The 16,914-nt window shown below is 41.1% G+C and overlaps 1 protein-coding gene across 3 annotated transcripts in view; it reads left to right on the forward strand.

Moving 5' to 3' along the window:
• SLC39A10 (solute carrier family 39 member 10) overlaps positions 1-16,914 on the forward strand; it is a 106,230-nt gene that overhangs the window by 30,853 nt on the left and 58,463 nt on the right. The window contains exon 1 of one of the 3 annotated variants that reach the window (XM_023732918.1): positions 15,360-15,555. The exons of 1 other annotated variant lie outside the window; for it this stretch is intronic. The gene's annotated coding sequence lies outside the window, so the exon portion shown is untranslated. Of the gene's footprint in view, positions 1-15,359; positions 15,556-16,914 lie in introns of those variants that run through there. One more of the 3 variants, XM_023732921.1, reaches the window with a different exon arrangement.

The following is a 16,914-nucleotide window of genomic DNA, read 5'->3' on the forward strand; positions in this document are numbered from 1 at the left end:
ACAGAGATAAGTGGCCATTTTCATCACACCATCATATCAAGTGTTAAAAAAAAAAAAAGCCCGTTGCCAGCCAATCGATTCCAACTAATAGCAACCCTATAGGACAGAGCAGAACTGCCCCATAGGGTTTCCAAGGAGCAGCTGGTGGATTTGAACCACTGCACCACCAGGGCTCAGTATCAAGAGTACATACTATCAATACTCTGTAACTGTTGATATTAACCTGGCTGAGGTAGTGTTTGTCAGGTTTCTGCACTGTAAAATTATTGTCTTTCCCTCTCCAAACTGTACTGTTTGGAAGGAAGATACTGTCTGCAGCCCACACTTAAAGCTATGTGGATATGTAGATACTCCTTGAGGATGGAGTGTCTACATAAATTATTTAGAATTTTTGTGCATGAGAGATTTGTACCTTCTCCCTCATTTATGTATTTATTCAGTTATTATTATGTCAGTATGGACTCATGGATATTTATTTCATACCTTGGGTCATAAACCAAAACTATTTACTTTTTTACTCAAATTGTTCTGACTTTGGTCACTGGGGGCTCTTCCAGTTGGCTCCTATGTCTCTTTGATATACTCCTATTCAATGATGACTATTGAGTGAGCCATTTTAGCAGAGTGGTAAGGACACTGCAGTGCCTTGAGAAGAAAGTGGTGAAGCAGTGGAAGGAGAAAAACAGTAAAGTAGTGCTTAAAATTAAGGTGACACCTAATATATGTCTTTATAAATACTACAGAATTTTAATTTCATAAAAACACAAGTAGATAAAAGTCCTGGCTGTGCCATGAAAAGCCCAAAGCATTAAACCCAAAACCTACAATGCCCAGAATGATCAAATTGGATGAACACTGAGGCTGCCAGTTAAAATTTATATCTCCTGAGACTGAGAAAAGAAGATAGTGACAGTCTGTTCTTACTGCTTTTATATTTGGTGTACACTAATTTTTTTAACAGAAAGTAATGTGGTAAATGTTAATTATAATGTGAGTATGCCAGAATTTTTGATGTATTCAAAACTTCTCTGTGAATGCTAACAGTACAGGATTATAAAGAAAACGATTTGATTTTAGGTCTCATTTATATTCCTGCAAAGACTTGATCTTCAGAAATGCTATAAAAATGTTTCCCTGTGAATAGGTAATTTTTCTCACAGTGAATATCTTCTAGCAGTAAGGCAATTTAAAAATATTTAGAAGACATATAAGTTGTGCTCATTTTCTCTTCTGATCATTTCCTCAGTCAAATTAACTGAAGAAGTTGTAAAATTTTATAGAGGGCAAAAGAAGAGAGAGCAGGTTGGGAGTGTTGTTTGATAGGTTGTGAGCAGGTTAAGGATGAAAAGAAAACATTAATCTATAACTCCTCCTACGCATGCCATTATCAGCAATGTTTCATGTTGTGGGCCCAGAGAAGTCATTTAAGTCACCCATTCTGCTAGTATTTACTCAGTACCTACTTTGCACCAAGCATTGTTCTAGATGCTGGGAATACTACATCGAACAAGGCAAAGTCCCTGCTATCAAGGAATCGGTAAGTATAGGAAACATCCTGGTATTATAGGGAGGGAGTAGACAAGTAAACCATCAAGTGCAGTGTAGTGCAGGATATGCCCTATGGTGGAGGTAAATGTCTAAGAGCTTATACGAGATATGCTTAACCTAGAATTGGTCTGGGAATGAAAAGGGGCAGGGAAGCTCCTCATGGTACTATCTAAACTGAAGGACAAGAGGGAGGTAACTAGATGAAGGAAGGGAAAGGGGTGAAGGGGAGAAGAGGCAATTTAAACAAAAGCTTTGAGAAAGTTACAAATCTTTCAGAATGTCTGGATCATAGCATTCTAGACTAGCATTGTCTAATAAAAATACAATGCATGTAACTTAGAATTTTTTTAGTAGTCACATTAAGAAAATAAAAGGAATTAATTGAAATTAATTTTGATAATATTTTATTTAGCCCAGTAGATCCAAAACCTTATCATTTCAGCATGTAATTAATATAAAAATTATTAATGAGATTTTAAAACTTTTTTTTATTAAGTCTTAGAAATTCCATGTCTATTTTACACTTACAGCACGTCTACATATACACCAGCCACATTTCAAGAGCTCAATAGTCACATGTGGCTAGTGGCTAGCAATTAGACAGCACAGTTCTAGAGTGAAGTCTTGTGGTTTTTGTGTGCCATCATGTTGATTCAGACTCCTAGCAACCCTATATGACAGAGCAGAACTGCCCCATGGGGTTTCCGAGGCTTTAATCTTTATGGGAGCCATTGGTGACTTTCAACCGCCCATAGCCTAGTCCTTAACCATTTCGACACCAGGGCTTTTAGAGTGAAGTAATGAGAAATAAATCTGCAGAGATAACATGGGGGCAGATTAGGTAGGAATTTAACCCAAGAGGTCTGGTAGGCTTTGAAAAGTTTGAGAGTCGTCTGATCAGATTAGTGATAACTGTCACTGGAGAATAGATTGGAGGTACGCTTGACCAGGAGGCCAATTAGTTCTGGGAAGTAGATAGTAATAGCTTTAATTTAGGGGAGTGACCTGGATGTGGTGAGCCATAGAAGGAGTCAAGAGTCATAGTGAGAGGTAGTGATAGTTTCCAAGAGAGGAGAAAGAATGACTACCTCACTTCTGTTCTTGTTTTCCTCCTGGGTGTACAGTAGAGCTATTCTGAGAACTGAGGGAAGAGGAAGAATGACAAGATTGGGAGACAACGTGTTCAGTTTGGAACATTTTAAATTAGAGTTGCCTGTGAGACATCCAGTGGATATGTTCAGATCTGAAAACAGAGATAGATGTCATCAGCATATAAATAGTGACAAGCCAAGGGGTTGGATTAAATTACCTAGGGTGAGTGTGTAGAATGGTAGTTCTCAAAACTGAATTTTTAAATAAGAATTATCTGGGAGCTGATTAGAAATGCAGATTTTTGGTCCTCACCTGCAAGATGCTGGTTCAGTAGGTCTCGGAGGTAGGAGGGGGACTGGGAAATTGTACTTTTAATAAAAACCCCTAGAGACTCTGATTTAAGTGATCCTTAAAACACTCCTTTACAAACACTGGTGTAGAATGATAAGAGGATCCTGGAGCCTTGGTGGCACAGTGGTTAAGAGTTATGGCTGCTAACCAAAAGTTTGGCCGTTCAAATCCACCAGCTGCTCCTTGGAAACCCTATGGTGCAGTTCTACTCTGTCCTATAGGGTCACTATGTGTTGGAAACAACTCAACGTTAATAGGTTTGGAAGAGATTTCTAGCCGGAGGCCTGGTGGCACAGTGATTAAGAGTTTCTCTGCTAACCTGAAAGCTGGGAGGTTCTAACCCCCCAGGCAGTTCATGGGAGAAAGATAAGGCAGTCTGCTTCCGTAAAAGATTTACAGTCTTGGAAACCCTATGGGGCAGTTCTACTCTGTCCTGTAGAATCACTATGAGTCAGAATAGACTTGACAGCAATGAGGGAAGAGATTGCCTACATATGTGGATGGAAGTTCAGAGAACAAAAGCCTTGAATAAGACAGAAAAGGAGCCACTAGAGAGGTTACTGAAAAAACCAGAAGACTTATTAAAGTGTAGGTGTTATTGGATTCTAACTTAAAGGGCAACAAGGCTGGGGAGGGACAGCTAGACAGACACCTTGCTTGGTGGGCAGTCAACATGGGATAAAGGCACCACTCTTTGCCTAGCTCTCTAGGTGTTTCGCCTGATCTAGTCTTTTCACCCACCACCAAACTCCTTGGATCCCCTAACGGCTTGAAAGATGAGGAAGTGGTTAATTCCCTCCAAAAAAAGCCGAGAAATCAGTAGAATACTAGCTGAAAGCGACAACTGGATTTAGTAACTAAGGTCCTTAGTGGCAATTTGAATGCCGGATACGGATGGAAGATGTTGGGGAAAAGTCACTAAAAATGAAAGCTACTCCTAACCCAGGAAAAGTCCCCACAAAAATAAAAAAAAGTTTTATTATCAAATAAGCATTAAACCAGAATGTGATGCATCACAGGCAATCCACTGAAGAAACTGCAAAGACAAAAGGGAATCCTAACCGGTATATATAGTGAAAACTGAGAGCCAGAATTCCATGGGACTGCCTTGTTTTTCCGGGTCTCGAAAGTTTTCCGCCTTTGACAGGGTGCAGTCTTACCGTTTCTCTGACTTGTTTCAGTGGAAAATATTTGCATTTTCCTTCCACCTTACACAGGTTCCAGCTTTCGCAGGTTTTACTGTAGCTAAGTGGCTACTATCCATTATGTTCATGTCTCGGCCACCTGAGTTTATGCTAATCTTTTTCCAGGAAAAACAAGAATGTAAGGGAGGATTACCTGAAGTTATATTTCTAGCCAGACCTTAGATTTACATACTTTTCAAAGAGACAAAGAAATAATTTACAGTTGCAAGTTACCTAAAGTGAATTCTAAAGAAACTAATGGAGGAGGGGAGCTCCTTCCCCTATTTTCACCAGGGGAATTTAAACCCTTTTATTTCAATTTGTATTTGTCCTTACAAAGCCCAACTTCAATAGATGAACTGAGAAAGTGGGTCCAGTGAGTGTGTAGAAAATTCTTTTTAAGAATCTTGACTATGAAAGGGAAGAAAGAGAAGCAAAGTGCATAAATGGATGTTCCCTTAGGAAATGCTAAGGTATACATGCCTATCTTCGGAGTCTGTCCAGTCTTGTTTCATTGTATTGTCTGTGTTGATTCAATACTGTAAAATCATAGAATCTTTGTCCATGTTTCATAGAATACACTTATTAACTAATGTGCTTATACATTCAAAGGAGTCAAATGGTGTTCAGTCATACTATCACCTCTTCTACTAAATATTGGAATGGATAAATCATTTTGCTAAATTGCTAGCTGATTACTGATAGTTTGGAAGAAGTGGGGTTGGAGTGAGGGAGAAGAAGGAAAAGAAACTAGAACTTTAAACCTAAATTTCTAGCTCTCCTTCTCATCTGTCTTTTCTGGCCAATCATCTATAATTGGTAGAGCTTGCCTCCTCAGCCCAGAATTGCTAAAATCCTACCATACCTTAACCATGGTTGAATTATAAGCCAGTTTATGTATCTCCGATAAATACAATTTTATCAAAACTTCATTGTTACAGTAATTTTGTATTAGCTGTTACTTCTTCTGTAACCCTCAGCACTGCTCCCATTACCTGGTTAGTTGAGAATTGACTGATCATCTGTCACCAAACTTGTTACTTAACATTGTTAAGTACCAGCTTAGATATTGCACATATGCAGTAAATATTAAAAAGATGTGCTGTGCTTTGGTGTCAATATGGAGTGCTACAAAGTATAAAAATTCAAATAAAATGAGACAAAAATAGAAGTATTTCAGGTTTACTTTTAAACATAATTGAATACTAGAGTGTAGTTTAATTAGGTTTAGTATAGTTATTTTTTTATTTCCTCCAAACAGAGTGGATCTGTTTTGGAATGGACTCAATTACTTTTCTTTCTTTCTTTCTTTTTTGTTTTTTTTTTTTGTGGTTTAGGTGAAAATTTACAGAGGAAATTAGTTTCCCAATCAACAATTTATACACAGCTTATTTTGTGCCACTGGTTGCAAACCCCTGAATGTGTCAGCACTCTCCCCCCTTCTTCCCAGAGTTCCCTGTGTCCATTTGCCCAGCTTTCCCGCCCACAGCTTGAAGACTCAATTACTTTTAAAATCACATTTGTATCAATTTCAAGGAGTGTCCCATTTGCCCCATCCATGACCAATCTAACTACTTTGTTTAAAAAATGAGTGCTAGGCAGAAGTATGATTGCATCATACTGGCTGTTGTCACTGCCTATACATTTTAGTTATCTTAGAGCTGCTCAAGCTACAAAGCAACTGTTTGGTATTTGAAATTCATATTTAAAATACAGGGAAAATCCACCTCTGCCCACCACTTTATTTTTTATGATAAGTAAAATTTATAAGGATACTTGGTACTTGAGGAGGGTAGGGGTAAAAAAGCAGGCAGAATTCTGGGATGGGGGAACACAAGCCCAACTTTATAAAAATTTCCAACTTACTAAGAGGTCTGAGTCATAGTATATAGGTCTCTCCCTTCTCTTAACTCTGAAACTGAAGACATTTTTACTGAAGCAGGATCAAGGACAAGCCATATAAAAATTAAAGAAAAATAAAGTGTGTGTGAACCTGCATTCTCTTTCATTTTGTTTGACTCTCAGACTTTTTCTTAGGCAGTTTTAGTGCTTCTTTTTTTTCCTGCCTGTTTATATTAAATATAGGTGCCCCCTAAGGTTTCATTCTTAAACTTCTGTTTCACTCTATACCGGGCATTCAAAAGATTTCAATAGTCCTTCAACAAATATTATGTGCCAAGTCCCCCCCTCCTAAGTGCTGGAGACATAGCATTGAACAAGACAAACAACATTCTTGTTCCCTGATCTTTACATTCTTGTGAGGAAGACAGGCAATAGACAAGTAAGTAGAAGTTCTTAGATAGTGATAACATGCTCTGAGGAAAATAAAACAATGTGATGAGTGTGATGGTGCTGGAATTGTCAAGGGGGTCTCACTCAACAGAAGACCTTTAGGCTTACCCCTGAATGACAAGAAGAATGGAAATCAACTGGTGAAAATCTTTCCCCCACGCTTTGCATTGCAGGTATCGTATCTGAAAGAATAGTTTCTTTTTCACTATCTCTTCTCCTTCACCTTCCTTTTTTCTTCAAAATGTTGCTAAAAGTGATTTTGCCCTTAACAGCAGCTGAACCTGCTGAGGCAGAGGTCAACATTGATTGCTTAAATCTATATCCAACAGATACTCTGCAGGCCTCATTTGATGTAGCCTCTCGCTGGCATTTGACATTATTCACCCTCACTTGTTATCACCCCCTCTTGCCTTGGCTTCTATGACATGACTTTTCTCTAGTTTCTTTCCAGCCTTTTACCTTCCTCCTCGGTCCCCTTTGTAGACTCCTCCCTTTGCCTACCCTTTAGGTAGCAACCCTGTTCCTTTTCTTAGACTCTCTCCTTAGGAAAGTTCATCCACTTCAATGGCTTTCATCATTACTTTAAAATAGAACAATCCCCAAATGGATATCTACAGTACAGATCTCTCTGAATCTCAGGCCCCTCTAATCCACACCTGAGTATCCCATGGCTCCCTTTGTCTGAAAACTTTCACTATCTGTAACAATCCCCAAATAGACATGTTATGCCTCTCCCAAAGAAGACCTGATTGCACAATGGTTAAGCACTTGGCTGCTAACCAAAAGGTTGGTGGTTCATATCTACCCAGTGGCTCTGGGGGAAAAAAGACCTGGTGGTCTGCTCCTATAAGGATTTCAGCCTAGGAAACCCTATGGAGGTGGTTCTACTCTATCATACAGGGTCTCTATGAGTCGAAATCAACTGAACAGCACCTAACAACAATAACATGCCTCTCCCAACCCACCAATCACTATCCACTACTTTTAGCTCAGTTGTCTAAGCTCACAAACCTTGCTTTGTCCTTGATTCCTCATGTTCATAACCTTCATATCTACAAATTTGATTCTATCTCTTTGGCAGTTCTCAAATCTACCAATTTCTCTTTATCTTCCATCACTTCTTACATGGGTTAAATACAGCTTCCTAACTGTACTTAGCTTCCTATTGCTGGTGTAACAAATTACCAGTTGATGGCTTAAAACAGTATAAATTTATAGTTACAGTTCTGTAGGTCAGAGATCTGACATGAGTCTCATTGAGCTAAAACCACGGTGTCAACAAGGCTGTTTTCTTTACTGGAGACTCTAGGAGAGAATCCGTTTCCTCTCCTTTCCAACTTCTAGAGGCCACCCACGTTCCTTGGTTTTGGTCTTTTTTTGTCCAGCAATGATGCATCTCTTCTGTAGCCACATCTCCTTCTGATTCTCCTCTTATGCCTTTTTCTTCCACTTTTACGGACCCTTGTGATTATACTGGACTCACTCAGATAACCCAAGATAATCTCCTCATCTAAAGGTAGTCGATTATCAACATTAATTCCATCTCCAATCTTAATTCCCCTTTGCCATGTAATCTAACATATTCACAGGTCCGGGGATTAGAATGTGGACATCTTTGGGAGGGCCATTCTGCCTACCACACTAATTATATTATCTCCTTCCTTTCTTGCCTGTGATCCTGACACTTGCCTGGTTAAAATCCTTCAGTGGCTCCTTATTGCCCTCAAGGTAGCATTCTGCTGCCTTAATGTGGTATACAAAGGCCTTGCTTACTGGTCCTGTCCCATCTCTCATAATCCCCCATACCAAAAACACAAAAAACCAGTCTGTGTTCAAGTCGGTTTGGGCTATTTTTAGTTCCCAGAACTGAAAATCATGCTTTCATTCATTTAATTCCTCTGCTTGAACTGCTGTTCCCTATGTTCTTTACCTAGCTCTCTCCTTCTCATCCTGCAGGTCAGACTTTAGTTGTCACTTCCTTTTGGAAGGCTGAGGAAATCACCAGTTTTTGGCCTTTGCTGCCATAGCAACCCATACCTATCTCCAAAATAAGCGCTTGTCACTCTACACTGCAATTGCTCTTTAATTACCTCCCCCACTGGCCTGTAAGCTATTTAAGAACAATAATCACACTTTGTTCACCCACCGTTGTATCCCAGCTACTTAACAAAGTGGCTTACACACAAGAGGAGCACAAAGTGCTTACTTGTCTCTTTTCAAGGCTGTTTCTAGGGTACAACTATAGAGGATATAGATTTGTATAAACTTAAGGATGAAATGTCCCTTTAGTACCCTAAATTAATTTCACTCTAAGTTTTCTGGGATATATTCTGCAACTGACCGATTCTCTATTGATAGCAAATTAGTAAGTCATATTTATATTACTGTGACTGATGTCATTAACACACGTCTGATTCTGCCTAATTTTAAATATAACTTCACTAGTATAAATAAATACTTGAACAACCACATCAAATCACCACTGGGGGGTGGGGGGTTCAACAGATAGGCTTGGTAACATTCTAGCTTAAGAAGCTGGGGAATAAAAGCAAAAAAGAGCAAATTCACAATACAGGTATTTTGGTACTTTTTATTGCTCTTTTATTCCATTTAAATTACATTTAAATTTTCTATCGACCTGCAGCATTTACACACTGGTGAGCCACCAGTTTAGGTTCTCCTGATTTTTTCTTTAATTACCACCTTTTGCTCAGAAGGTAGTGTAGATAACCTCACAAAAATTGGGACCTGCACAGTCTTGAATTAAGAAGTGTAATGTAAAGGTTAAGAGCACAGCCTCTGTGATTTTGGCTCTGCCACATACTATATGACTACCTCAGTTTTCTTATCCATACAATGGGGATAATAATACCCACCTCCCAGGGCTGCTGCATGAATTAAACTAGTTAACATATTTAAGGCATTTAAAATGGCTCTTGGCACACAGTAACCACTGTAACTGTTAGTATTACTTAGAAACAGCCATTTTAAACCATCCAGTTTTATGTATTTAGGGTAGGAAGAAAGACAAACATAAATGCTTAGAGAAGCAACTGTCATTGTAATTGGACTGAAACTTGAGTGTGGTGAAATTGTTTGAGGCTGTAGGTGAGATCATCTACGGCGAAGAAAGAAAGCCAAGCACAGTTGGTCACTAACTATTGGGGACTGCCAGAAATGTTCCTTGCAAGTTTCTAAAACTTCTCTAAGGATGTGTGCTGGAAAGTGGAGTTTACTTATAGGATTCTACAAAGAATGGAAATGTGTCTTATTCTATTATAAAATAAAATGTGATTTAAGTTTACTTAGAAAATGTACAATAGAAAAAGAATCAGAAATCTCCACACCCTTGTTTTGACTATTCGTTTATTACCTTCCCTAGTATTTAGAATTTTGCTGCATTCTTGCTGTCATGTTTTTTATAAAGGTAAGCAATATTTGTTAAGATAAGCCAAGTGTGTCTTGATGTTAAAAGATGCACTTGATTGTTTTATAAATGTCACTCGTGAAATGAGTCTCCTCATTAATTACCTTGGAAGCCCTTGGCAAGAGTTGAAATTTGCTCTCATGTGATGACATTTAAGAGGAGTTTTAAGAAAAGCTTTATGAATTTCAACCAGTTAAACAAATGAAACTTTTTTTTAATATCTACATGGTAACTTAGTGCTGATTCATTTCTACTTGGCAATTTTCCTGAAGTTGAAGTGTAACCATCCACAAATACTTTTCAAATTTGCACTATTCATGTGGATATTTATGCTACTTTTTAAAAAATTCTTTTAGACTAGGAACTAAGTTTTGAACAGTTGCTTTCTGCTATGCCCGTGTTCCAGAAGTTCCAAAATGGCTGCCTGTCGGTATCTAGGTCTCCATGGTTGATACAAGTAGCTGCCTATACAAGCCTACTGTTTTCCTTCATCTTAGTATTCTGTTAGTGAACAAGTCTAGCTGGAAGCAAAATTGACACCTTGGCAATTTGTCTGCAGTTTTCCGTCTGTCCCTTTATATCACACTACCCTTTAGGAACCTAGGTATTCATTATTTTCTCCTTTCTTAAAACTTCGTCTTCAGAAAAGGTCTAGAAAAATATGCTCCCACAGCAGTATAAATAAGTAATAAAATGGTAGTAACATCCCTGGGTGGTCAAAGTCCCTTTGGTTTCAAGCCATAGGAACACAGTTCTAAATGTGGAATCCCAGGGATTGGTGAGCACAGTAGAGTAAGTCTGGGGTTGAGAAGCCTTCCCAGTACCAGTATGTAGACAAATGTGTGGTATGCCTGTTAGGCTGCTAGTTCTATCTGAGCTTCTTGCTTTTGTTCATTCTTCTGAGTACATCTTCCTCTTTCTGCTGGGCCAAGTCTCACTCTTATTTTATAAAGGACTTGCCATAGCAAAAGGAGCCCTGGTGGCACAGTGGTTTAAGCACTTGGCTGTTAACTAATGGTTGGAACTCACCATCTGCTCCTCGGGAGAAACATGTGGCAGCCTGCTTCTGTAACGATTTACGGCCTTGGAAATCCTATGGGGCAGTTCTACTCTGTCCTATAGGGTTGCTATGAGTTGGAATCCATTTGACGGTAGTGAGTTTGGTTCCTTTGGTTTGCCAGCAGAGATGTCTAATGCTAAAGGCCTTTTGTTTGTATTGTCCTGGCTTTAAACTAAGGGAGCTGGCTGCTGAGAATTAGTCTGTTAGGATCATCTAAGCAAATAATACAGAAGTTAAGTTTTCTCCTTTCAGTGGGAAGTGGCTTGAATTGTAGCGTTTCATTTCTCCAATCTATTTTTGTCTGTGCAGATAGCCTGAGACCCAATTTTATTGCATAAGTTTAGCATATCAGAATGATCTCACTTGACTGGCACCTTAGTCAAATTTGTTTCTCACCATAATTGAATTAGCTCATCTCTCCCTGCCTTTGTGCACCCTCCTTAAAGTGGTAGGCTCCGTGGAAGAGGATGGCCTTCTCAGATGCACAAGTCCTGCTCTTTAGAAAGGGGGGTAGGATTGTTTGTAAAAAGAGTGTATGGTTGGTCATACTCCTTGAATGAGATCTTCACCAAAGGTCTTAAGGTCCATTTATCTTAATTTTAGGAATGGCAACTCTTTAGATTCTGTAGAAAATGAGATAGCAGAACCATAATTTCTGAAGAGATCAGAAAAGGACTGCCCCCCACAGGTCCTACTTCACCATCTTGACTTTAGGCCAGCCATGTTAGATGTTAAACAGTGCCACAGGCTTCAAAGGACAGCAATAGGATGTACCTTTCGAGTTTCTCTGGCTTCAGATACAGAACTGGGACCTCAGTCCCAGTCTCCAAAAGTGAACAAGCAGTTGTTAATTTTGAGGCCTAGGTTTTGACCTTTACCAAAGTATTAACTGAGCCTTTCCTTTCCCAGTTCTGTAACACCCATTCCTGGTACTTAGTACCCTCCACCCCTTGTCAAAACCAAAAAACCAAACCTTTGTCATTTAGTCAATTCGGACTCACAGCTACCCTACAGGATAGAATAGAACTGCCCCAGAGGGTTTCCAAGACTAGCAGGCAAGTCTTAACCACCGCACCACCAGGGCTCCAATTTAATCATTCTGGGTATTTTAGGTTTTTTTTTTTAACCCCTTGTACTCTTCACTCATGGCCTCTCTAGGTGCAACCTTGCCATGGTTTCATATGAACCAAACTTCCTTTGCTATGTAAAAATCAAAGTTTAAGCTGAAGATGAAGTTAAGGAGGTTGTCTGTTGTTGCTATTGTTTATTTAATCGTTGATTATTACTAATCTTGATTTATGGAAAGAACAACTGAGTTTGAAAGACGTGATTTCTTAGAAAAGATTTCACTAAAGATTCTTAACTTTGTTGTAGATGGTGGCTATTTTCACCTCTACCAGCATCACCAGCTGCCCTGACTTGCTTCTGATTCATAGCGACCCCATGTGTCAGAGCAGAACTGTGTTCCATACTTTTCTTTTTAATTTTATTTATTTTGTTGTTGTTGTTGAGAATATACACAGTATAATACGCACAAATTGAACAGTTTTTACATTTACATTGTAATCAAAGCAACCATTCTCACCCTCCTTCTCTGAGTTGTTCCTCCTCCATTAGCATAAACTCACTGCCCCCTAAGGTTCCTATCCAATCTTTCAAGTTGCTGTTCTCAATTTGATCCCATGTAGATAGTTCTTAAAAGAGCCTAATCGGACATTTTTTACTAGTTAAGCTAAACTATTGCTCCATAGGGTTTTCAATGGCTGATTTTTCGGAACTAGATCCCCAGGCCTTTCTTTTGAGGTACTTCTGGGTGGACGCCAACCTCCCTCCAACCTTCAGGTAGCAGGTAAGCTCTTTAACCAATTGTACCACCCAGGGACTCCACCAGGTTTATGACATGGACTTCTCTTTAATCACAGCAAAAGATTGAGATATGAAGCAATGGTTCTTATTTCCTCTATTTATTGTAGCTGGTTGTTTTCCTCTGAGGGACCAAAAGCCCACTGGATTTATTATATTATGTCTCATAGGGGAGACTGGTCATGCTTATAATATTAGATATGTGAAACTAATTTGTGACTGAAGCAGTATGAATAAGCAAAACAAATGAAAACTAAACAATCTACACATAAGTCAGTGCTCCCTCCCTCCAAGTATGTGCATTATCTATTCTGGTTTTTATAGTTCAGACGAGCTTCCTCATGAATCAGATGATGTGGCTGGGAAAAAGAAAACTTACCCTTTCAGAAAATTTTATGATTTTAGCATATTGGCAAATTCCTTTCCCTAAAACATATTTGTCTGTAAAACTAGTAAAATAAAACAAAATTAATACATTAGAGTGATATTTTTATGCACCATCCGTTGTTTAACTCAGTGGGTGATTCTGAATAAGCCTGTAAGTCATTTTCTGAGATTCCTTTTCCCAATAGGAAAATGATATACTAGTTTGCAGCTCAATCATTTGTCCTACCTAGTCATTTTGCTCTAAACCTTGCCCTAAGCTGTGCATATGTACTTGAATGTATATGAATGGTTGGGTGAGCCTATAAAGTGATGAGACGTGGTCTCTATTTTAAGTAGCTTACCACATGTTATGCAGGGATGATATCCAAAATATGTAATAATTAGTAAAGCATAGGCAGCAACCAATCAGAATGGGAGTCACTGCTAAGAGTTGGGTCCTACAGATCTCCTTCTTAGCCAGTTGTTAACCCCCATATTATGTATATTTTAAGGGTGCTGATAATAATGTGTTCAATAAGTTAATTAGGAGCCTTAAAATATCAGGGTAATTTGGATGTTTTTTATACTTTGGACCCAAAGGATATACTATAATGGTTTTATAAACTCTAATGACTTCAGTTCTGGAATGAATCTCAGAATACATTTAGATCAGTTCCCTTAATTTATCCCTGAATCTGAGGACCATGGTCATTGCCTCCCACAGTTACTGGCAATGCTGAGACTTGAAGCTAGGACTTAGACGTGCATTCTTTCCTTCACACCTCAGGACTCCCTTTGTCTAACAGAAACTGTGGAAACCAACAGAAGTGAGGTTGATGAGTTGGCTTTATCAAACAAGAAAAAAGGGATATAAGAAGCTTAGTGTCCTGGCAGTCAGTAGGCATTTATTAAGCACTTAATTTATTTCCTTTGTAGAGATACAAAACAGTAAGAAAACAACCTTTCTTCATCAAAGTGTAATAGCAGGACTTTGTAGCCAGACTGGCTAAATTTGGATCCCAGCTCCCCTCCCTACCTGCTCTGTGGTGTTAGTCAAGTTACTTAACTTTTGTGTCTCAGTTTCCTGGGGCAGGAGGATAGTACCTACCTCATTGTGTTATAGGGATTAAGTTAATAAATGTGTAAAGCACTTAGAACTACCTGACACTTGGTAAACCTTGATATTATTATTGATCATGGTTATACACTCTGCTAGGCACCAATCAGGCACCTCCAGAATTCACTCTCAGTGTTAAGCGGATTCTGGTTAAACACAGAACACAGGGACACATCAGACAGAGTACAAATAAGCCTCAACATGGAGACTAAGTAAGTGCTAACAAGCAGAGTAACGAGGCAAAGGGGAGGTGTTCAGAGCTACCTTTTAAGAAAATGTGGGTTATGGGTTGCTTAAGAAAAGGGGAGGAGACAACTCAGAAGGCAAGTATGGTGTAAGCAAAGGAATGGGAACAAGAATGAGCACGAGGTAGGCAGGAGTCCATGGAATTGCTTGGCTTGATCGGAAGGTCGTGTTAAGAAATTTATGAATTAAGGAGTACAAAGTGGTGTAAGACCTTGGAAAGTTGGCAAAAGCCTCGGGAATCACTCTGAGTGTTTGACATGCTCTTTGGATTTAACTTTTCCTTTTAGACTTGGATGACCTGCAGGAAATAAGTTTTTATAATAAATGATGGGAAAAACCTATGCAAAAACACCTCGCACTTAGCGCTAAATAAATGTTAGTTCCTATTTGCCCTAAGAGACTGAAAAGGTTACTTTAATAGAGAGAGAGAGATTAGTTGAAAATAGATGTTTAACTCGTGTATAGCTAGACATTCCAATTTATCAATCAGAAACCTTTTAGTTAAAACGTTTTCGCTTAGAGCTCCCATTACTCAACCGCCTGCCCAAGGCCTCAGCAACCAACGTGCAAAGCTAGGAGAACAGCGAGTGGTAAAGGGCGCTCCACGCATGCGTTAGAAGCCCCCACCAACTCCCCGGTGGCGTCCCTTTCTTGTAGCAAAACCAGCGCGGAGCCTGGGAGCTCCGCAGTTTGCGTACCCCCGAATTTCCAATTGCTCTGACTATCCATGTGGAATCCGCGAGCTGTGCAGTTCCGCTACGCAACCGGCGTTATCTGGAGTGAATGGCTGGGTGGTGCGTGTACGTCTATAGCGTAGCACCCGTAGGCGACCGGGGTGCGGCTGCGCAGGGTCCTCAGTGCTCCTTATACGCAGTTAGCGTAGAGCGGTGTCTGATGCGCGAGCCTCCACGACGCAGTTAGCGCAGCCGGCTTTGTTGAATACATGATTTGGTGCAGCCGGGGTTTGGTACCGAGCGGAGAGGAGATGCACACGGCACTCGAGTGTGAGGTAACTATAAAACCCCGATTTGTTTACATTCCCTCCCCCAGAACCGGCCCCAGGCGCGGCGGAGACTGCGAGTCCCGGGATGGCGGGGGGGTAGAGGGTAAAAAAGAACTGGGGAGCCGGGGCCCCGGCTGCTGGGGTTCCCGTAGCTGCTGCAGTCGGCGGCGGCGAGGGCGAGCCGGAGCAGAGCGCGCAGTGAACGGCGCGTGGGGCGCCGCGGCTCCTCGTGTGCGATCTGCGCTGCTGCGGGCCCGTGGGTTCGGTGGCCGGGACCTTTCTGTCCCGCGTGCGGGACCCTGCGCCCGGCTCGGCCTCCTGCCTAGGCTCGGGGAGCCGCGCGGGCCGCGCCGGGGGTGGGGGTGTCTCCGCTGGGTGGGTGGCGGCGGTTAGGGGGCTGAGCGCGTGTGGCTGGGGGCCGACGGTGGCCTCGCCAGCGGAGGCAGGGACCTTCTGGCCCCATGATGGGAGGATCCGCAATAGGGGCTTTGGGGGCTTTGGGAGGCGGCTACTAATTACCTCCGGTTCTCTCTCTCCTTCCTCTCTTCCGGTCCGGGTGAGGGGACCCCGAGACTAACCCTTGGCGCCACTGTTAAGGCTCAGCGGGCTAACGGACGGCCGCGCCGCTGCTCCTACTGCGGGAGGGCTCGTGGGGACTTATTTCTGCCTGATAAAACGAAAAACCGCAGCGGGGGAGTTAATATTTGAGCCTCTTGGGTCCCCGGAGCTGAGAGTTTGGGTGGGGCAGGGTCGGTGGGGGGAGGCTGGGTGGGCCCGGAGGTGGCCCAGCCACCGCGGCTTTGTTCCTGAAAGCGCCTTAGTGGAGAGCGGTGCAAGGGCGCCGCCGAGGGAAGGCATGGGGGAACCTTTGCGCCCCCCTTCCCCTGTGTAGTTAGTGCGCTGAACTCCTTGCTCCTCCTCTTCCTTGGTACCCCCGAGCGCCTCATCTAAGAAGGGAGCCTTGCCAGAGCGCGGGCGACGTGACGTCGAAGGGCTTCCTGTGGCTTCTGTAAAGACCTCCTCACGTGGGAGCCTATCCACACGGGCTGTTTTAAAACGAGCTGGACAGGAGGAAGAAATAACACAGCAGGACCAGCAGCCCTCGGTTGGAAGGGCCATTCAGCCAAGTACCTGATTTAAATAATAAAGAGTGACATAAACCACATAAGTTTTTTTAAAAAAAGCTTTTTTTTTTTTTAACTTTGATCTATGCCATTGTCACTGTTCAGTGCTCCAGTTTTGCCTTGGAAATGACTTAATCTCTCCTTCTTGATGAAGTAAAACTAGCATGTGACTGGTTTACTTTTTTTTTTTTTTTTGGATGTGTATCTGAGTTCTACATAATTAAGAACAAGCAAGTAATAT

Source organism: Trichechus manatus, unplaced genomic scaffold (genome assembly GCF_000243295.1).
Source record: "Trichechus manatus latirostris isolate Lorelei unplaced genomic scaffold, TriManLat1.0 scaffold00056, whole genome shotgun sequence".
In the NCBI taxonomy this organism is placed as follows: Eukaryota; Metazoa; Chordata; class Mammalia; order Sirenia; family Trichechidae; genus Trichechus; species Trichechus manatus.